This window comes from Macrotis lagotis, chromosome 1, assembly GCF_037893015.1.
Source record: "Macrotis lagotis isolate mMagLag1 chromosome 1, bilby.v1.9.chrom.fasta, whole genome shotgun sequence".
NCBI lineage: Eukaryota > Metazoa > Chordata > Mammalia > Peramelemorphia > Peramelidae > Macrotis > Macrotis lagotis.
The window spans coordinates 135,998,924-136,021,807 of NC_133658.1; the positions used below are offsets into that span (position 1 = coordinate 135,998,924).

Sequence of the window (22,884 nt, forward strand, 5' to 3'; positions counted from 1 at the left end):
TGGCTTTCCAGAAATTCTGTCTAAAGTAGGGGCTTTCAAACTGCACCCTGGACCAAACTATCTATCTTTTGTATAGCCTTCAAGCTAAGGATAGATTTTTACAATGTTTTTTAAATAATGGGTCATTAGATTTTAAAATATTTTAAAAAATCATTCTTAGCCTCTGGGACAGCCCTCTAAGAGAATCCTACCAGTACACAAGAGGCTTTATTTTGATTCTTAAAAATTATTGTAGATTCTAGTCATAGTCAAGTCTACCTCATCACCAATTCATTTAGTTATGCCAATCATTGAATAGATTTGCCCTTTTTAAAGTTACTTTTTACATATTCTGCATCTATCTTTTATACACTGATTAATCATTAACTTCTCAATTAAAATGTCAGTTTCTTGATGGCAAGGATTGTTTTTGTTTTTTCTTCTGATTCTCAGAACTTACTATAGTACTCCAAACATAGAAAGAATTTAATAAATACATATTGATTGTTAACCTGGTTGTTGCCGTAAGTATCTCTTGTCATTTGGATCACCTCCACTTTTGATCCATCCAGGATGATTAGAATTATTAGTAGCAATATAACATCATCATCAGAAGATTTTTTTCTACTGCATGATGATGGTGATGATGATTATGATGACAATGACAGGCAGCATGGGGAAATGAGTTGAGAGATTTCTGAATCAAATCACAACAACACTTTGACCAACATACTCCCTCGACCATAATGGATTCAACCCAGGAACTTGGAAATAACAGTGTCCCCAAACCACCATTTCTGTTTTCAGTCCAGTTCCTATGGCCATGATAGGAGAGAGAAATCATTGTGGAGACAGGAACCCATACTTTGTCACCATCAGGAACAAATGCCAATCAGCTGCTATCAATAGGCAACAGAGCACAAGAGCTTTAGTAATAGCAATGTGACCCAAACCACCAACTCTGTTTCCAGTCATCATCTGGGAAAATAACTCCAGTGGAGAAGATACCAGTCATCTCCACCAAATTACCAATGAACTTCCATTCTGTGGCCAGGCAACTAACTCGTCTTGAGCAGCAAGTCATCCTGAGGGAAACATGAGAGGTAGCATGTGCCAGCAAAGTCAAATAACCACCAACAACTTAATTAGTATCCCCATGGATCCTGATGGAGTTAGCCCAGGACCTGAAGCAATGCATCCAGACCTGCTGAAAAATGACTTCCTGTGGAAATGAAACTCTGCTTCTGCAGATGCTTCAGCCACATCTACTAAAGACCCTTCTAGAGAAGAAAGTTCTTGTTCTCACAAATGCTTTGAAATTGTCAAATGGTTTAGTGTCAAAAACCGATATGATTTTTGGCAGTAGAAATGCCATTCCTGATGAAGTATTACTTTCTTCTTTGCTATTGCATCAGAAGGACCATGAGAACTTTCCATCTAACTTGCATTTGAAAAACTTCCATGTGTGCTACCTCGCCAATTAGAATGGGAGCTCCTTGAAAGGAGAGAATTTCTCATTTTTATATTTCTAGCCCCAGCACCTAACTTCACACTTTGTGTGTAATAAGGTATTTAATAGATGCTTCATTCATTTATTCTTTCTCACAATCCCACCTCTGACACTTACCACATTTTCCCATGTATAAGACACACATTTTTTCAAAAAATTTTGGTCTAAAACCTGGGAGTGTCTTACACAGTGGTTGTAGATTTTTTAAATTGCATTTCCCACTTTTTTGCTCTTGCTGTTTTTGTGCTCATTGCTTTGCATTTGTAACTGCTATGTTAGATTAAATTTTGCCACATTCTGCCCAGAAATGGCTCAGAAAAGATTTTCATCCAGTGCTGAATTCAAGTTTAAAGTAATCCAGGTGACAAAAGGGAATGGAAATTTTACTTCTGAGCAGAGGTTTGGTTCTTCTCCAACTGAGAAGAAAATTTGAGACTGACTACAGAGTAAGAAATCCTACTGAAAATGCCCAGGTAGAAGAAGGCTATGAGAGACAAGTCAGTCAAATAGCCTGAATTAAAGAGGGAATTGAAGAGATGGATTGAAGAGCAGAGGGTAATTGGAATTCCTGTGTCCACAAAGATAGTTCAGCAGGAGTCAAGAAGGATTGCTGATGAAAAAGAAGTGACTGATTTCAAAGGAGGACACAATTGGTCCTTTAGGTTCATGAAATAGAATGGACTAAGCATGCGTCCATATACCAGATTTGCACAAAAGGTGCCTGAAAGCAATGAGCAGAAGGTCTTTGAATTTCATGATAAATAAAACTTCAGTTCAATAACTTCATGTAATACATTTTAAAAATTTTGTTCAAAAATTAAGGTGCGTCTTATACATGGGGAAAATAGTATGTGATGGTGGGCAAAACTTAAAGAATCTCAGGCATCATTCTGAGGATATAATTTGCATAAGGGGTGATCATCTTCATTGGTGGAGTTACTTTCCTCTCTGTGAGGTACCTTCATGAATATCACAGGTACATAGGGAGAGGGGAAAAGGAATAACTGATATTTATATATTATATCAAGTATAGCACTATAAGGGGTGAAAAATTTTACTTTTATAATCGTATTTTGAGGTCCTCAACCACTTTTCTTATCCTTGCAGATGAGGAAACTGAGACAGAGGTTAAGTGACTTGAAATACAGTCATATGGCTAGTAAATGTCAAATGTAGAGAAAGTATCACCTTTACCACAATCTGCCTACCACTTCTCTGGGAATATCTAGGGTCTCTGAAAAGAAAAATTCTAAATTGATTAGCTAAAGCCAATTAAATCAATTATGATAAGTGCACAAAAGTATATATCTTCTGAGTTTAATTGGATTACTCTGGTACTCAGCATTGCTTAAGTAGATAAGGGCATCAACACTTTGAAGGGCACTCAGCTTCTTAGCTAGCTGGAAAAAAATAATAGGTTCAATGGTGGATATTTATATTTTACTTTAAGCTTCACAAACCACTTTATATTATCCCAATTGACCCTCATAGCAATCCTGTGAGCAACAGTGTGACTGTTATTTACATTTTATAGATCAGTAAACTGAAAGGTTAGTGGTTTGCCTAAAGAGTCACCTCTCACCAGTGAGCATGTATTAGAGTCAAGATTGAGAGATAGCTATTATAGCTTTGGTTTAATTCTTCTTTCCATTATACCACAGCTGCTTCTCATGTAGAGGGTACTTCAGGCTGAAGGGGTGGGGGAATAGAAAAGGAATAAGCATTTATATTTCTTCCATCATGTTCTGGGCTATATAAGTACTTTTTTGCTTAACCAACATTAACAATAAATAACCCACAAACAAACAAATATTACCTCATTTGATCCTCACAACAATTCTAGGAAATATGTACTATTAGTTTTCTCATTTTGTAGTTGAAGAAACTAAGGTAAAAAGAGGTTAGATGACTTGCTCAGGGTCACAAAACTAGTAAATGTCTAAGACTGTATTTGAACTCAGATCTTCTTGACTCTAGGACAAGTATTCTACCCAATGATATAACATTAATTATTTTGATGTAGGAATTCTGGATATTTGATATTACATTGACCTTTGGAATCATAATATATATATATATATATATATATATATATGCATATATACATATATATTGTTTGGTAAACTATAATCTTTGTTAATTTTTTATTGTAGTTTGGTAGTTTTTTGGTTTGGTTTTGTTTTTTAGTAAGTACATCTCGGTATTCTGAAATAGGCATCAACTCAATGCCATTGCATGTTAAAAACCTGGCTCATATAGACCTGGCCAATTTCATTTCCCTTCAGTAAGTATGTATTAAACTTCTATTGTATGCAGATCCTATCTCTTGGGGAAATGTAAATCAAAGTTCTGAATCACACAGATTGTCATCTAGTAGGTGAATAAAATAAACAAATAACTATAAAGCACAGTCATCCCTATTAGAAAGCTATTAAGAAGAGGTCTGAGGGAAATGGTCAGTACTGAGGAGGAGGCAAGGAGGGAGTTTTCATTGGGAAAATAGTATTAGAGTTAGTTTTAAAGAATGGGTAAAAAATGAATGGATAGACATTCTCCAGGAAAGAAAGAAATAGCATAATCAAATATACAGAGGCAGGAAAGCACAGAGTATGTTGAGGGTGTAGGGAATAGAATTGTTTGGTTGGAGCATAGTACATATAGAAAAGAAAAAAACATCAAAGACTGGAATATTTTTCAAATAGTGTTTTTTCAACTGCATAAAATTAAATATAGATAGGATTACATAAGAAATAATTTTTACTGAAATAGTCATGAAAAACCTATTTAACATATTAAAAACAGATACAAGTTTAGGAATTTTTGATTATGCAAAATTCAAACAAGTTTATAGATTACATTCTCTATTAAAGAGAATATATATCCTGAAATATGATAACATGTAAATTGAATTTTAGACAGTTGAATGTTTGAATTTGTAGAGAGACAGAACCAAAATTCCTTTCAGTGTGGAAAATGAGGAGGAAAAAAACAGTTTATTTTTCTTTTCAAGAAGTTTAGGACACTTCTAGATGGATTTTATTTTTTTGAAATTATTCCTTGAGCCCTTCCTTGAAGTAATATATTATCAGATGCCAAACTTGTCTGAGAAAGGGAGAGAAAATGGCAATCTGGAATAGATTGAGTTTATAACTTGTTTACCAAACAAATAATGACTGGCATTCAGCAACTGGTTTTCAAAGAGTAACTAACCCTTTTTGGGTGTGTTGGTGTTTGCCAGTGGGTAGACTTGACATATGGACACATAGAAAACTTGTTTTTCATCCAGGAATACTACACCCCAAATCCCCTTGCTAGTGACATCCCTGTATGCTTCAAAGTAGTTTGTCTTCTAGGGGTTTGATTAGAACATTAATTCATTGCTATAGTTATTCTCACACACATATGGAGTGACCAGCTGTCTGGTGCAGCCTCACAGAATAGAGATTATTTTTTAAGATGTCCAAGTGTTTGTAGCCTCCAATGACTGTAGCCGTCTTCCCCTCCCTCCAACCCCCCATCAAAAGAAGTATACAAATCTGGTTCCCCTTGCCTCTGAACTATTTTTCTCAGTAGTGGTCCATCCATTTAATTCTCACCTGGCTTCTTCCCAATTCTGAAGCAGGCAACATTCAGTTATTGCTTTTCCTATTTCAATTGCTGCTATTTACGTTTAAGTCACCCCCACAGCATCAGACTAAGGGCAGACTTTAAGTTGAATTCTAGCTTTTTATCCCATTATCTTCCTCTTTGCATCTTAAAAATGGTTTCCCTCATTCATATCATTTTCTACCTAGCTATACATCATCCACACTAGCCTAATATCTGATGAAGTCAAACACAAATGAGAATTTTTACGTTTGGGTTACATTAAGTTTCACCCCACTTACATCCTTCCTCCTCCTACTGAAGGGATAGTGCAAAAGACAATACATGTTGTGGAGTACTATTGTTCTGTTAAGAATTCATAAACAGCTGAATTTTAGAAAGGTTTGAAAAGACTTGTATGAATTGATGCTGAGTGAAGCGAGCAGAACCAGGATATTGTATCCATTAAAAGCATTATTGTGAGATGATCAGCTGAAATGGATGCAGCTCCTCTTAGAAGTACAGTGATCAAAGACAGTCCTGAGAGACCTGTTATAGAAAATGCCATCCACCTCCTGAGAAAGAACTATGGAATCTAAATGAAGAGCAAAGTATACTATGTTCCCTTTTTAAAATTTCTTTTACGTTTTTCTTTCTTTCTCATGGCTTTACCTCCTTAGTTCTAATTCTTCTTTCCAACAAAATTAATATGAAAATATGTAAAAAATAACACTTAAATTTTCTTAGCATCTGTTTTTACACTTGTAAAATGGATGTAGAGTGGATGGCAGTCTGCCTAATTGACAAAAAATCCATCAACACATTTATTAAGAACTAACTATATATGAGACAGTGTGTTATGTGTACAGGACACAAATACAGGGTGACCCACAAGGCTTAGCAAATTTTTAATCTTGCCTATAAAAGTAGTTTTGGGACATTTCCTAAAGTAAAAAATATTCCCTTAAGGAACTAGTATTCTAATGGGGGAAATAAAAGCAAACAACTGTTTATATACAATATTTATGCAGGGAGAATTGAAAGTAGTGATCTCAGAGCCTTAGCCATGTGGCACTGGGATTGGTGGAACAATCAAGAAAGATATTTTATAGAAAGCAGAATCTGAGCAGAAACTGGAAGGAACACAGGGAAAACAGAAGACAGAGATAAGGAGGGAAAGTAGGCCAAATATGAGGGTTAGTCACTGGTAATCAGGAAATGGGATGACACATGTGAGAAACTATTCCTGGAAGTGTGGGAAGGGGTCATATTGTAAAAGGGTTTGAAAGTGAAACAGAGCATTTTATATTTGATCCTGGGTGCAATAGTGAACCACTGATGTTTATTGTTTAATAAATATGGTCATGGTCAGACCTGAGATTTAGGAAGATCACTTTGGGAACTGAAAGGAGGATGAACTAGAGTAGGGAGTATTTGAGGCAAGGGGGTAAGCTAGATACAAATCCTGCCTGAGACATTTCTGACTGTATGATCCTAGACAAGTTATTTTACCACCTACTATTCCTTGAAAATTTTTGAAGACCATAATTTTCAGAACAGTTGCTAGATTGTATTGGTAAAAAGATTTCTCAACAGGAGTGACCCATAACAATGAAGTCACACATTCTGTGCCATCCTAGAGGCCCTCCTCTCCCCATACTCCCTAAAAAAAATCTTTTCATTTCTTCACAGGGCTATTAATAGGCAGGTAAGTGGTACGAGAGTGAAGAAATCTTGAGGCTGACTTTGACCTAAAATTGATCCACTCTATATATTAATTTGCTACCTGTATGACCTAGGGCAGATCATTTAACATCTAAATGTCTCAGTTTCTCCATCTGTAATTTGGGATAATAACAGCTACCACTTATGGTTGTTGCATGATAAAATGAAATAATATTAGTAAGAAAAGCACTATTATTATGGTGACAAAAAAGGATAAAATGATATAAGGTATTTAGGACATTTTGCAAACTCTATGAAGGTATATAAATTCCAGTTGTCATTATCATCATTATCAATAATAATTAAATGTATTAAAAATCACATTTTTCTCCTAAGATAAATTCAAGGAAAAGAAAGAAAAAAACAGTTTCAGATCTTTTTAAATGTAATTTTGCTTTATAAACTGTGAAATGCTATGTAAGCATGAGCTATTATTATTATTATTATTATTTATGATGATGATTCTCAGGGTTGTCTAATCAGAAGGTTTATTTGTAGGGAAAAAAGCATTAAAAATAGAAAACAATACTATTTAATCTTCATCATCCACAGGTGAAAAGTCTGAAAGCAGTAATAATAAAGTGTTCCCCAAGGTACCTCTGTCTTCCTGAGGCTCTCATCACAGATCAAGTCCCTTGGAGCAAATCAAAGCTTTTGTTTGTTTGTTTGTTCAATTACTTGCAAATATTCACCTTAAAACCAACAACCATAAAATGAATACAATTAGAAGTTGGGAAGGAGTGTAGGAATAAATGTATTGTTCCTCAGAATAATAAGCAGTATTTATCTGAATCCATTAACATGCATTATATGCAATGGGGATAGGCTAGAAGCATTCCCAATAAGATCAGGGTTGAAACAAGGATGTACATTATCAACACTACTATTCAATATTGTATTAGAAATTCTAGCTTCAGCAACAAGAGAAAAAAAATAATGGAAGGAATTAGAATTTGGAAGGAAGAGACAAAATTCTCACTCTTTGCAGATGACATGATGGTATACCTAGAGAATCCCCCAAAATCATCTAAAAACTACTAGAAATAATTAACAACTTTAGTAAAGTCACAGGATATAAAATAAATTCTCATAAATCCTCATCATTTCTATTTATGACTAGCAAGATACAGCAGAAAGAGCTAGAAGGAGAAATCCCATTCAAAGTACCTTCAGACAATATAAAATACCCGGGAGTCCACCTGCCAAGGCAGACTCAAAAACTTTTTGAAAACAATTGCAAAACTTATCACACAAATAAATTCAGATTTAAATAGCTGAGCAAACAACTGTTCATGGATTGGTAGAGTTAATATAATAAAAATGACAATTCTACCAAAACTAAACTACTTGTTTAGTGCACCCAATCAAAATTCCAAAAAAATTACTTTAATATGTTAGAAAACTATGTAAGGAAATTTACATGGAGAAATAAAAGCCAAGAATTTCTAGGGATTCAATGAAAAAAAGTGCAAAAGAAGGTGGCTTAGCCTTACCTGTTCTAAAATTATATTATAAAGCATCAGGCATCAAAAATATCTCATATTGGTTAAGAAATAGAGTGGTGGATCAGACTAGGTACAATAGCAGCAAAAGATTATAGTAATCTGCTGTTTGATAAGCCCAAAGACCCCAGCTATTGGGATAAAAACTGTTAGGAAAATTGGAAGTTAGTATGGAAGAAACTTAGATTAGACCAACACCTCATACCCTATGCCAAGATAAGATCATAATGTATACAGGATTTAGACATAAAACATATTCTAAGCAAACTAGAAGATCAAGGAGTAGTTTACCTGTCAGAAATATGAAAAGGGAAGCAGTTTATGACCAAGGTAGAGATGGAGAACAACATTAAAAACAAACTAGATAATTTTGATTACATTAAATTAAAAAGCTTTTGCACAAAGCCACTGTAACCAAGATCCAAAGAAATGCAGTAAATTGGGAAACAATTTTTACAACTAGTATTTCTGACAAAGGAGTCATTTCTAAAATATACAGAGAACTGAGTCAAATTTACTAAAAAAACAAGCCATTCCCCAATTGACAGATAGTCAAAGGATATGCAAAGACAATATATATATATATATGTATGTATATATATATATACATATATATATATATATATTTATATATATGAGGAAATCAAAGCAATCCATAGTCATATGAAAAATTGCTCTAAATCAATACTTATTAGAGAAATGAAAATTAAAGCATCTCTGAGTACCACTTCACAACCTCTCAAACTGGCCACTATGACCAGAAAGAACAATGATCAATGTTGGAAGATATGCAGGAAATCGGGAAATCTGGGACACTAGTACATTGTTGATGGAGCTGTGAACTCATTCAACCTTTCTATAGAGCAATTTGAAATTATTCCCAAAGGGCAACAAAAATGTGCTTACCCTTTGATCCAATAATACCACTAGTGGGTCTGTGTCCGGAAGAGATTAAGAAAAAGGGTAAAAACATCACTTGTACAAAAATATTCATAGCAGCCCTGTTTATGGTGGCAAATAATTGAAAAATAAATGATTGCCCTTCAATTGGGTAATGGTTTAACACTATTGGAACACTACTGTTCTATTTGAACTCGGAGGGGTGGGAATTCAGGGAAGCCTGGAAGAATTTGCATGATCTAATGCTGAGTGAATGAGGGGAACCAGAAAAATATTGTTCATCCTAACAGCAACATGGGGGTGATGATCAAACTTAATGGACTTGCTCAATTCATCAGTGCAACAACTGGGCACAATTTTGGGCTATCTGCAATGGATAATACCATCTGTATCCACAGAAAGAATTGTGGAGTTTGAACAAAGACCAAGGATTATTACCTTCAATTTAGAAAAAAGAAACTTATCTTATTATGTAATTTTGCTATCTCTTATACTTTATTTTTCTTCCTTACAGATATGATTTCTCTGTCATCATATTCAACTGATGTCAATGTATACCATGGAAACAATGTAAAGACTAGCAATGCCTTCTGTGGGGGGGTGGGGGTGGGAGTAAGGAAGCAAGAATGGGGGAAAAATTGTAAAACACAAAATAGATAAAATCTTTCTAAAAAAAGAAGTTGGGAGGAATTAAATAAAGAAGAATGAGCATTTTTTGTGGGAGTGTAAGGTATTTGATATTTAAGTGGAGCAAATTTACAGCACTAATATGTAAGCTCTGTCCCAAGGCCTATTGGTATGGGACTCTTTCCCTGTGTGAGGACAAGTTAGTGAGAGGCAAGACCATCAGTTCTCGAGCAGTCTTCCCTTTGGAGATTTTTCAAATAGAAACACCATGTCAATTAATGGAATGCCCCCAATTTGGTTACTTGGGTCTAGTTTTCAAGATGTTCAAATGGATGAATTTTCATATTGCTATGATGGTTTAAGTCTATCTCCACATGGGTTGGGGATAGGGAGGGTAGAATAAGTCATGATTCTAAGGCTCTTCCAGTGTTCAGATTTTTTAATATAATATTTTTAGATATTGAACTTTTAGAATTTCTGTTTAGAAAAGGTATGGTGTGTGAAAAGGTATGGTGGTGGGAAAAGAAATTGAATTCCAGAAGTTTGGGTCTTAGATCTAGTTCTTTCATCAAAGTTATTTACTTTATTCATAAATGGGAATAATGATGTCTTTTCTCTATGAGAATCTTATAAGGTGAGGAGGACAATTTTTTATTCTATTTTTAAAGATAAGGAAACTTAGGGTCAGAGGAGTCAAGTGATTTTTCTAAGGTCCTACCACTGGTGGTAGTTAACAGTTAAAGCTATTCCTAGTTAGTAGCTTGAAGTCAAATCTAATTTCAATATCAGAGCCCTTTCATAAAACAAAACTATCTCTCACAACTATTGTGTGACCTTGGGCAGGTCTGTTCTCCAATAGGCTTCATTTTTTTTCTTCTCTAAAATGAGAAGGACATCAATATGATATTGATATACTACAAATGAAAGGAGCCTTGACTCTGCAGAAAGAGGCCCTGAGATAAAACTCCACCTCTGATGCTTTTTTATTGTGCAACTAGAGTTGCTAAAACTCCTATGGTCTTAGTTTCCTCATCAATGAAATAAGAGGGTTGACTAGCTGACCTCTGAGGTCTCTCTTCCTTCTTGATCCAAATACTAGAGAATTTCTAAGGCCCTTTTAAACCCTACAATTCCATCATAGGATTTAAAGCTAGAAAATATCTGAGTGTGTTTAGTCTACTACTCTTCATTTTACAAATGACTTGAGCAACCTTAGGACAAGGGTTGCTTCTTAAAGTCACTTGGCAAAGCTAGGATTTGAATCTATATCCTCTTTCTCAAAGTTTGATTCATACACTTTGTTGCTCCACTCTGAATTCATTCAACGGATCTCAGAGTTTCTTGGGGAAAACAGAAATTCTCAATGATATCTCCTAGGTGAATGACAAGACCTTAGTAATCTCCCATTTCATTTGCTCAATTAATATTTTCCTTCTGTAACAGTAACACAAGAAGCATGGGACATATTGCATAAGGATGATTAGACTTGGGATTCAGTGGTCTAGGTCTGAATATCAGGTCTGGTACTGTGGGACTTTATTCTGTACCTTCTATTAAAAAAGAGAATAGTAATACCTATGTTAACCAATTCAGGATTATACAAGTAAACTAATGAAAATGTATATAGAGCATTTTACAAACATAAGCCATTAGACAGGTGCATTATTCACAGAATCCTAGAATTGCAGGGATCTAAAAATCTAAATTGTTCCTTAAAAAAAAATTCACAGGAGAACAGATTTAGATATGGGAAGGACTTTTGAGGTAATTAAAAACAAATTCCTCATTTTTTAGAGATAAAGAATCTGAGGTGTGGAGAGCTAACATGATTTACCTAAAGTCATACAGCTAGTAAGCAATTGAGTCTAGTGTGCTATGTCAATAATGTCAAGAAAAGTACATAAAAACTAGGTTTATAAAAGAGAAATGAACATGCCAGAGCAAAGAATTCACAATCTATACAGAAGTTTATACATTATGACAGTATAACAAAGGTAGGAGGAAAGCACAAATCTCCTAAAGGGGAGAGTCATAGGAAGGGGGAAAGCGGAGCAAAGATGGGAAAAGGACAAGACTCCTTCCAAAGTCAAGGAAACAAAGGGGAGCTGCATTCTTTTCTCTTGAGATATGATAGTTCCCTTATCTATAAGGGTAATTGCACAAGCAAGTATTCAGCTTGGAACCCCTTAACATTATTTAAGATTTCCTACTCCCCAATTTAACCTTTCTCACTTTCCCTCAAGTGATCATCCAACTTTTGCTTAAAGATCTTCACCATGAAAAATCCATTACTAAGACGTCACATTCCACTTTTAAATAGTTTAAGTAATTGTTAATAATAATAATAATAATAATTCCCAAGAACATTCAGTAATAGTTGGATGAAAAGTTATCAACTCAATGATTTTTCTAGTTGAGAAAATAAACAATATAACACCTCTTGCATTGAAGATAGAACCTCGCACACTGATTTTGAAAGTTAAAAGGAACCTTACTGATCATGTAGTGCAAAACATACCCCTAAAGGAATCCTTACTATAGCATTAATAGCCATCATCTAGTGTGTGATTTAAGAGGTCTATGGAGAGAGGAATTTATGATCCCAGAGGCAACCTTGGACACCCTTGGACAGCTCTGATTGTTAGAAATATTTTCCTTCTATTCAACCTAAGTTTACCTCTTTGCAAATTCAAACTATTGTTTCTGGTATTGCCTTTACAAGTCTAATCTCTTTTTCCATGTGAGAGTCCTTCAAATATTTGAACACTGATATCATGTTCCCACTGAGTCTTCTCTTCTCTAAGCTCAATATCCCCAGTTCCTTCATTTGATAAATGCTAGTTGAATTTCTTTAGGCATAAGTTTGCCTAAGTGACTCTCGAGATTTACTCCACCTCTGGGATTCTCTATGAGCAAAAATAAGAAAGACAATATTTGTATAACCTTCTAGACCTGTTGAAAATACTATAGAAATAGTAGTTATTGACTTCTGAACAAGCCAAAATGAAGGTCTGTTGAATGAGGATTCCCTCTACTGCCTTTGAAAAATGTTCTACTTGCATACTCTCAGACAACCACTCTCAGGTTTGTGCACTTTGTGAATTGTCAGTCAACAATAAAAGTAATTGTATAACTGTGACCAGGCAGAGAAAACCTTTAGATTTCAATAGTGTCCACTGTTGAAATGCAGTGATAAGGCAGACTACAGAGCCTGAGTTCCAACAACTTCCAGTGAAAATTCCTTTTAGCCTTCCTGCTCAACTAAGCTTTTAATAGGTAAACACTTGATTCTGATGGAGTTAACAAGTTGATGCTTCTTTATTGGCAGAATGTTTTCTAGAATGGACTAAAACTTCAAATTAATTAGAAAGAAAGGGGAGGAGAGAGGGATAATGAATAAGAGAGAAGAACAGAGAGAAACAATTTGTGAATAGTCCATAGTTAAGTTTAGTTGTTTTTACGTGCATTTGAAATGGTAAAGGACAGGACAGTTGAATATTAAGAACCAACTGCCTCTCAGATTTAGTTCTGTACTTGTAATACAAAGAGAGAAACACACAAATAAAATCAGTTTCTTATGGGCTGTAAATTGCTCCCAGGCTGCCTTCCCCTTCACAGAGTAAGGAGCACTTATTTGTATTGTATTTCATGTCACACCAGTGATTGATGAGGTGGGAATCCAAGTGTAGAGAACAGAGAAATCAACTTTCTCTTAGGTGGCTATTTCCTTATTGCATCTTTGTGGGTGTTGACTTGGTCCTCTTCCACTCCCCATGTGTTTCTCTCTGTATGATGAGCAACTAACTCTTCAATGACCTTCCCTACCTTCAGAAAGGCAGGGTCTTGTGAAGGCCAGTTGCAATTGCTGCTGGCTCTCCCACAGGCAAAAGATCTCTAGATTCTAATTATCTGTAGAAAAACTCAACCATTACAGAGAGAAGTTTAAGAAGGATCACAGAATTTTTATCCCCAATGCCTTCTTACACATGATTGCTACAGCATTTCCTTTCTGGCCTTGGTATATAATATGAATAGATTATGTACTGAGTGTATATATATGCTATGAAAGTTGAAATTTATATCTTTAACTCTGAGGGATGGAATTATTGGTTAATTTGAAGCATTATCTCACATTCCTCCAACCCTTCCATACACACCCAGCCCAGGCACTGGTATACTAGATTTTAGCATCAGCAACTAAATGAATTAATGACTAGAGCTTGGGGCCTGGTGTGGGAAGGACCTGTATTCAAAATCTGACCACCCTGGGCAAAGTCATTTAACCCTAGTTGCCTCAGTTTCCTCAATGTAAAATGATCTCTAGAAAATGAAATGGCAAAGCACTCCAGATTTTTCCCAAGAAGATACTAAATAGGATCATCATCAGATACAATTGAACAACAATAAAAACAAAAGAACTGAGGTCAAATAGAAAAAACAGGGGCAGCTAGGTGGCATAATAGAATAGAGAACCAGCCCTGGAGTCAGGAGGACCTGAGTTCAAATCCAGCCTCAGACACTTCATTGCCTAGCTGTGTGACCCTGGGCAAGTCATTTAACCCCATTGCCTTAAATAAACAAATTTTTAAAAAAAGAAATAACAAATAAAAAAAAAACACTGAACACTGGATTTATAGTCAGTGAATTCAAATAATTAGTCTGCTTCTATTTGTAGAGTTGCTTCACTTCTTGGATCCTCAGTTTTTTCTTGAAAATGGGAATAATAGTTGCATCATCAATTTCAAAGTTGTCTTGGGGAGAATATTTTACAACCACCAAAGGGTTAGGGAGACTAGAACTATTATTAAAAGTGGCTCATCAATATTGATTGGCCTTCTTCCTAATAAATCAGTGCAAATAATTTCATTTCTTTCTTCCCAATATGATACCCTAATATCAATCAACTAACTGAGAAGTAAGGACTTCAAATAGAATCAACTGAACTTTCTAAATAGACTAATTATTGATTAGGCTTTTAAAATTACAGTGAGAGGTTTTTAAAAAGAATTCTCTACTTCTTTGGGCATATTTATTATTGCATTGAAATATCAATAACTTTATCTACTAGATTTTCAGTTTAAGTGTGACAGTGTTTTATAAATCCTTAAATGTGGCTCTTGCTTATTGAAGAACCACTGCCTAGTATACAAACTTTTCCATCACTTTTTTGGATTTGCCTTTGAAAATGAAAGTAACATTTTCTTCACGAAAGGGACAGCAGTACAATAGGGTAAACTGCTGAAAGAAGAGTAACATTCAAAACAGGGAAAAGATGAATCCATAATTTTCCACAATTTGGTAAAATAGATTTTGAAAATTCTAATTATATATTTAATAAGTTTTAGTAGAAATCATTAACTAAGAACTCATGATATTCCTAAAGACAAATTTCTGAAAGGCATCATGTGAGAAAATTATGAAAACAAGTTCTATGAGATTAGGTACCATTTCACATTTTATTTGCATCTTCTGATATCCAGAGCAATTCTTTGTATATAGAATATATTTAGTAAGTACCTATTAATTGATTGATGGATTGAATATTACAATGGAAATAATATGAAATTTTGAGTTTCAAGAAAAATTCAAATTCTGTTTCTGTCATTTATTAACAATATGATCTTCAGCAAGAAACTTAACTTCCTTCATGCTCAGTTTCCTTATATGTAAAATGAATATAATTATCAATATTGAATAAAGCTTATATCACAGAAAAATGTTCTAGATATAATTACAAACCAGGGTCTTGTAGAATTAGTATGTTTCCTCACCTGTATTCTCCTTGGCAGTGATCAGTGGATATCTTTTAGTGCGGGGTCAGGAAGTGTTCAGTTCACAGACCATTTGATCTGGTGCTGCCATAGCAACCACTGGAAGGATTCTTCAATAAATTTAGAAATTTTTCTCTGTACATACTTCTATGTCTGCTAAGAATTCTTGCAGAATTGCCAATGTATAAACATTGTTACTCAGACAGCTAAGTGATTATAATGGAAAGAGAATTGGGGGAGAAAATGAGGCTGGTGACTTTGCCCATCCTCACTTAAATCCAGTTCTTGCGCTTATTGTGACATCACCTCCCTGAAGTCATGGGCTTCTTCTAGAATGAAGGACAAGCATCAGCAATAACAATAACATTGTCAACCAAGTTTGCAGTACTGACATTTACCTTTGTGTCCTTGAAGAATGGAGGATGACCAGGTTTGACCTGAAGTAGTTGGTGGAGGTTCTGAAGTTCTTTGTTCTTGTTTCCTGCCCCTCTTTTTGTTTTAACTAGTGACATTCTCTCTTTCTTTCTCTTCTAGTGGCTAAGGAGAAGTCCCTCTGAATTCTTCTGGCCTTTTTTCCCTACCCCTTGAATTGAGTGAAGGACTAGAAGCCTGGCTTTCTGTCTTCTACCCTTAAGGCTAAAAGCAAAGAAGTGACTGCCTGGTGTCCCTCTTTCCTCTTTCGTTGCCCTGACCCAATCCTTTTACTATGACTGTAGTAGAGGATTTAACCCCACTTTATTCTATTATTTTCTTTCTTAAATTCTTCCCCTTTACCTATAATCATCTTCCCCTCCCTCTTTCATCTTTCTTTCAACACACTTCTCAATTCCCTTTCTTTCCTTTCCTTCTCTTTCTTCCTATCTTCTTCTCCCTATCCCCTTTCCAAAAAAATAGGCCTATAAATGAAAAAAAAGTAAGATAGTAGGAAAAAAATATTAATTTGAAGTTAAAAGAACTGTATTTCAAACCTAAATCCTGACTCAACCTCTTCCTACTTATGTGATCTTAGTCAAAGTTTCGAGAAGATAACTCTATGTTCCTTCTAAAGCTAAAATTCTTGCAAGTGATCTGAACATGATTTGGAAAAACTGTAACATTCATTGCTGCTGAGGCACAAGACCTTTGGGCAGCAAAAAAAGAAAACCATGGCTTCCAAAGCAAAATTATAAATTCAAGTTGTGGAAGGATAGTTTATTTTTTTAATTTTATTTATTAACGCAATGGGATTAAGTGACCTGCCCAAGGTCATACAGCTAGGTAATTATTAAATATCTGAGGTCACATTTGAACTCAAGTCATACTGACTCTAGGGCCTGTTTTCTATCTGCTGTGACACTTAACTACCCCCTGACACAAGAGGTTTTCAAATTATTTTCTTCACAAGTTATGTTTGGAATGTGATGAAAGTATCCTATTTTACAAATGAGTAAAAGGAAAACTAGAAAATTTAAATAATTTCTCCATACTCTAATATCTCTTAAGAGGAAGAACTGACAACTCAACACTCAATATATAAAGTCAACCCCTTTTGAGCTAGTTGAATCATTCCATATTTTAATAATCCACATTGATTGTATAGAAAGTCTTTTTTAAAATTTTCTTAATCTGATTTTACAACTAGCCATTTTGAAATTTAAAAAAATATGCACTTCTTTGTTAAAATAATTATGATGATTTTAATAGAATTCATATGAAAAAAAAGTTCAGTTTGTTGTTTTAATCCAATTTAACCCCATAAAGATTTCTTAAACATCTACTATGCCAGTGCCTATGCTAAACTCTGGGAATACAATTGCTTGGCAGTCCCTGCTCTCAAGTCATTTACAATCCAAAATATTAGAGACTGTACACAAAAGGTCAGAAAGGTGGGGATCCTGATATAAGTAGAAAGGGACAACTGACAGTGGGGCATTTTGTTCCATGGAGTTGAAACCAGGCAGTGCAGGTAAAGCGGAGTGATTGTTTTAATCAAATGATGTGTTAGCTTATATTTTTAATTATGCTTATATCCATTAGTAATCAATTAAATTATAAATCATTCATCTTTTGATTATTTTTGCAAGCATTAACTCCAGTTTTGATGTGGAAATAAACATGAGATAGAGACTAGATTTAGAATTTCTTTTAACCAGGAATTTCAGGGTGAGGAAATTCCCTCTACTAATGCACCACAACCTTAGTATTAAGGTTTGTTTCCAATTATAGGTTTATCTCCAATTATAGGTTTAGCATTGGGAGCTTCATTAACTTGCCCCAAATCTATCATGTATTAGATGTATGACTTGAACCAGGTCTTCTTCACTTCAATGTTTACTATCTATCAATTTGATCATGCTCCTCTCATAAAATATGAATAAATAATTTTAAAAAACATTTTATGATTTTTACTATAGAATTATCCTGAAAAAATAGGAATTAAATAAACAGTATATGCTGGAGAAATAGAATGTCTAGGCTTCAATAAAATATTTCAAAAAGTCTCTGCAGCTATTGATTTGAAGAAGGCAAGAGAGAGATGGGTTAAGTGGTAATAACATCAAGTTGCTTTGGGAACTAGTTGAATAATAACCCCAAAAGAGGACTAATAAATAGGTATACATAAATTTGGAAGAATATTCCCTTTGGAAGGCCCCAGTGATCTGTCACTGGCCCTTGGGACTATTTAATAATTTTATCAGTGACTTGGATGAAGCTGTTGATGAAATGTTTATATGATTTGTAGATAACATTAAGCTGAGAAGAATTACTAATATTTTACTATTTAAGATCTCTTAGCAAACTAAAATGAAAGGCTAAAGTGAGCAAACTGAAAACTAATAAAGGGTATGGTATAAAAGTAAAGTCCCTGTTTTTGTAGACTGGGTTAGTACTTTGAGCAGTCTTAGAGGCCATTTGGTTTCTTTACTGCCTGAGGCATGAAAGGCCAATGCTTTAGGACTATTTACTTCAAAGGATTTAGATGATTCCCCAAGCTCTATAAGAATGTCTATGTGACTGGCCTTATGAACTAGAGTGGCTGCTTTTTGTGGTGAAAGGAAAGGGAATTTGGGGTGGGGAAGCAATCATTTCATTTGAATTGTCTTTGTCAACTTTAGTAATTACATCTCTTTCCTTTTTCTGATTAGAAAACCCATTCTGCTATACTTTAGAGTTCTCAGGTATCTCATTGTATTCTTTTAAAAACTGTTATTTTTAACAAGCATTTCCATAATAAAATATAAAAAAATAAGATGGCTGCACATGAAATTTAATTTAGAGTCCATGTCTGGGTTAGGTCTGCCTGGCCTAAAACAAAGATAAATGTAACATTCTATACTTAGGTTAAAAAAAAACTTCAGAAACACAAAATAGGGTAAATACAACACTTCCCAAGACATGATATAGCTGGGCTATATGAATGGGATATAGGATGGTGCAGGGACTGGATGCTTTATCCTAGAGAAGAAAGCATTATGAAGGACATTATAGGTATCTTAAATATTCAAAGGAACTAGTACATGGAAGAAGGATGAGCTTTGTCCATTTTTGCTGCAGAGGACAGAAGTGGAAACAGTGGTTACCTTATAACATAGGTTTAGGCTAAATAGAAGAAGAAACTTCTAGATACTAATGTTTGGTTCAGTGGGTTGAATCTCCTAAAATTATACAGTACATGAGCCCCCAATGGCATGCTTAATAGTTAGCCAGTGTAGAAAACTAACTCAAAAAAAGGTATTTACTAAAATTTACTAACTTCCTCCAAAAACATATTCTTCCACAAAAATATATAATGTTTATCAGGAGACAAATTTAGAGCACATGATAGTGAAGTACATATAGGGAATATACATGACCAATGAAGTTCATACTTTTTGTACTTAAAGGTTCCAAATAATCCTGTCTGCCTTGTCCAGTCATTTCTGAAACCTTTGAATCCATTAGTGGCTCTCCTCTCTGCTACCAAACCTCACATTCTTTTGAAACTGGTTCTTTCAAAGAATGACTACCTCCAAGTGACCATGTCTAACTGTGGAATATTCTTGGGCTGTTTGAATGTGACAAACTCCTAAACTGATGGCTTACGTTTCAACTACTGGATGTATAGTTTCCTTGTTAGATATAGTGGCTTATGGGGGTAATCATGTTATATAGACCTAGAAGTCATATTCTCCACGACCAGTTTTCAAATACTCGATCCTAACATTGCCTTAAAATTAATCAGAGAAATATTTAAAAGCTTTGTAAGGGACCACATGGCATAGAAACATCTTAATAGTTCAATTAATTACTTTGGACATCTGACCTGATTTTCAATGACTATATGACTGAGGTATAGGGAGGTCAAGTGGAAAGAGAACAAGAATCAATGGGTCAAAAACCAGCTTCTTCAAAATCACAGTTCTGTTCTTACTATAAAATTGAAACATTAAAGCATACTTCTAAAATATTAAAATTAAATTAAAATATTATAGCTATCCTTTCCACATCAATACTTTGTTCACTGCAGTTTCACTATATCAATCAGCATAAGAAATTAGCAATTTTTGGAGATTCTTGCAGAAGTCTCTGAGGACTTGAAAAGATTAACTGATGACACAGAATCTCCCACTAAATATTTAACCCAAATTTTTTAATAATGCACTGTAAACACCCCATAAAAAATGAAGATTTCTTCTCTAGTATGAAGGAAGTACCAAAAATTTTTACACAGATTTTCCAGATCACAAGGGTGCAACACTCATAGCTCTCCACAATATAGAAGGGATAACTGTATTTCTAAACATTAAAACATTAAAATATTGGAACATTTTTTGTGACATGTGAAGAGTAAGCATTATGATAATATCTAGTAGGAAATAAAGTTCTATTCAATAGGAATAATTTTATAGTAGGCAATATTTAATAAATTGAATCTTTTTTATTAGTGAAACATCAGATATAGAGGACAACTTAAATTATGGAAAAAAAGAAAAAACCCTCAGTGTCAAAGGGGAATTAGCTCCTGAGAAGTCCAATCAAAAGGAAAAAAAGCAAACAAACATCTGTCTCCAATAATATGATATCATTTTATTTAATTTGCTTGGATATAACTGGTATATTTATATTATAAGTGGATTCATGGTTTCCCCTAGTAGAACAGAAACTTCTTTAGTGTCAGTGGTTCATAATTTTTTTTTTTTATTCCTGATGCATAGGGAAGTATAAAGTAGGTTTTTTTTATAAATATTTGTTAAATTGATTAGAAGGCAATCCTTGATGAACTTCAAACTCAAAGTTTCTGAGAAACTTTATATAATAGCCATACCTACAGGTATCTGGGATAGATATTATGGATAGAAACCAGTGAGATTTGTATGAAATAGTCATCTTAAAATTGAAAGAGAAAAATGAAACCTCCTTAAACAATTTTGTTTATTCGTACCCAGAATAAGAAAGTCACTCTTCAAAGTTGAGGATCAGAATAGAATAAGAAAGAGCTTGGACTTAAAGAAAGCAAAGCCCTTAAATGGTTAGGAGGTGGTAGAGTATTCTCCTAAGGGAAATGGTACAAACTTCATTGCTTAAGATGTTTCAGCATAGACTGGCCAGAGCCCTGGGGAAAACTCTGTATTGCCTCAGGCAGAAAATGACCTACAGGAATTTATCTTTCTTCTCCCCTTCCATATTTCTGGTAATGAGCCTATCAGCATTGCAAAAGAGTTTTATTCCTATCTAGTTGGAGTTTGAGTTTCAGAGGCAGTTGAAGATGACAATATCAGAATTAAGTTTAATATATACTCTTCACCCGGGTGATCCAGTAGAAAGTGTGATCCAGTAAAAAGAATATTTTATTTGGAGTCAGGAAACCTAGTATTTAATCCCTAATCTAAACTAGCTTTGTGATTGTGGCCAATTCATTTCTTCATCTATGTGTCTCAATTTTTTTCTCCATAAAATGGAGATGTAGATACACTACATTTCTCACCTTTTCTTATGAGAAAATCACTTTTTTTATAGGTTTTAGCATGGCAAATGGGGTTAAGTGGCTTGCCCAAGGTCACACAGCTAGGTAATTATTAAGTGTCTGAGGCCGGATTTGAACTCAGATACTCCTGACCGCAAGGCCGGTGCTCTATCCACTGTGTCACCTAGCTGCCCCTAAAGTCACTTCTTTTGAACTCAAAGCATTGTAGAAATGTATGGAATTATTATTAAAAAAAACATAAGGAACACTATTTCTTTTTTTAGAATTGTGTTTACTAATTTATTTACTTTTATTTTTGTACAAATGATGTTTTTTTTTATAATTACTAAAATATTCTTGTTTTAAGAGTAAAATAATACCCCCTCCCCCTAAAGAATATAGACCCTCCTGAGAAATAAAGTAAAGGAAAGAGGAAAAAATGCTACTTCCATATGTTTCCACCATTGCCTTTGCTGTTCGCAACTTCATTTATGCCTCCCCACTCCCATATACTCTATTTTCTCTCTCTTTTCACTCTGTCTCTCTTCTAAAATGTGCTGTAGGGTAGCTGAGTGCCACAGCAGAATGATCCCTGACCCAGGGGCCAAGAAGCCCCGAGCCTACATACCACCTCTTAGGTCCAGCAACCACCCAGCCCCTTGCAAGAAGTAAAAAAGAAAATATGTCATATCTGACTACTCTCCCCTACCTTTTCCTCCATCACTCACATCCCCACCCTTCCCCTATCCCCCTTCTCTCCTTTTTACTCTAGATGCCTATACCCTATTGAGTGTATATGCTGTTTCATCTCTGAGCCATTTCTGATGAGAGCAAAGGTTCCCTCATTCCCCCTCACCTTCTCCCTTTCTATATTATTTCAAGAGCTCATTGCAATTAAAAAAAAATCTTATTGTACAAAATATCTTAGCCTATTCCACATCTCCTTTCTCTTACTCCCATTACATTTCCCTTTTAGTCATTGGTTCTATTTTTTACAATATATTATATCTTCAAATTCATCTCTCTCTTGTACTTCATCTATAAAAAACTCCTTCTACCTGCCTGATTAAATAAGAAGTTTTATATGAATATTATCAGTATCACTTTTCTATGAAGGAATAAATTCAGTTCCTTATATTTTACCCTTCTCATCCACTCTCTATGCCTCACCTGAGTCCTGTATTTGAAAGTCAAACTTTCTATTCAGCTCTGGTTGTTTCAACAGGAACAATTGAAATTCCCCTGGTTCATTGAAAATCCATCTTTTCCCCTGGAAGAGGATGTTCAGTTTTGCTTGGTAGTTGATCCTTGGTTGCATTCAAAGCTCTTTTTATCTTCTGGAATATTATATTCCAAGCCTTA

The 22,884-nt window shown here is 34.6% G+C and overlaps 1 protein-coding gene and 1 long non-coding RNA gene across 10 annotated transcripts in view; one reads left to right on the top strand and one right to left on the bottom strand.

Annotated features, from left to right (window-relative positions):
- LOC141503397 (uncharacterized) overlaps nt 1-15,856 on the bottom strand; it is a 46,484-nt gene extending 30,628 nt beyond the window's left edge. The window contains exon 1 of the long non-coding RNA XR_012472830.1: nt 15,600-15,856. This is a non-coding gene — a long non-coding RNA (uncharacterized LOC141503397). The remainder of the gene's footprint in view (nt 1-15,599) is intronic.
- The window catches only part of UNC5D (unc-5 netrin receptor D), a 789,424-nt gene that overhangs the window by 38,652 nt on the left and 727,888 nt on the right, over nt 1-22,884 (top strand). The window lies entirely within an intron of this gene.